Genomic DNA, 856 nt, shown 5'->3' on the forward strand with positions numbered 1-856 from the left:
ATATGTTTAGGTTACGTGTGTTGCCCTTGGTTCCCCCCCCCCACCGAAGTCCGTGTTTCAAATATGTCCATCCTTTGGGTAGTGCGCATTGCACTTCTTTTATTGCATTTTCAGTTTTCATTCATCTACTATCTATCTATTTATCGATCATCTCTCTATCAATCATCTATCTATCATTTATTTTGGGTTGGGAAACCCAAGATTGAATCCCAACACTAATAATGCAGCATGAGACAAATGGATCCTTGAAGTTTTGTACTCCAGCCATGCACATGTGTTGGTTGAATATAATACTCTCTAACATGGATATCATTATCCTCATTTTGCCATGAGAAAATCGAAGTTCAGAGAGGTTAAGCAACTTGTCCAAGGCGACACAGCTATCAGGAGGCAGAGGCAGATTTTGAAGCCATGTTTCTCCAAAGCTAGTGCCCTCTCTGCTATTCACACTCCCACTGAACTCTTTGAGCCTCGCTTCTCCTTTCCTTGATGCCAAGAATGCTAACCTCATGGAATAGCTGTGTGAATTAATTACGAAATGTGAATGTGCCCGGCACAAGGCTTAGGTACATTAGGGCCCAAAATATTATTTTCACTTGAATTCATCCCATTTTTTTCAAGTTTCTCATGTCTTTTCCTTGGAAACCAATCCATCAGAATCTACAGGGAGTTAGTCTTCTAAAAATTCTTAGGATACTACAGGGCAAGACAAAGGAATTCTTCTTTCTTAGAGCTCTCAGAGAGATGCTCAAGGCAAGGAGGCAGGATTCTGAAGGAAGAACTCAGAAGAGGGGTTTGCAAATCAGACTGAAAACAGGGACCTTTTCTACAAACACCATCAACAAGTTCTCCCACA

This window comes from Propithecus coquereli, unplaced genomic scaffold, assembly GCF_000956105.1.
Source record: "Propithecus coquereli isolate 6110/MARCELLA unplaced genomic scaffold, Pcoq_1.0 Scaffold13, whole genome shotgun sequence".
NCBI lineage: Eukaryota > Metazoa > Chordata > Mammalia > Primates > Indriidae > Propithecus > Propithecus coquereli.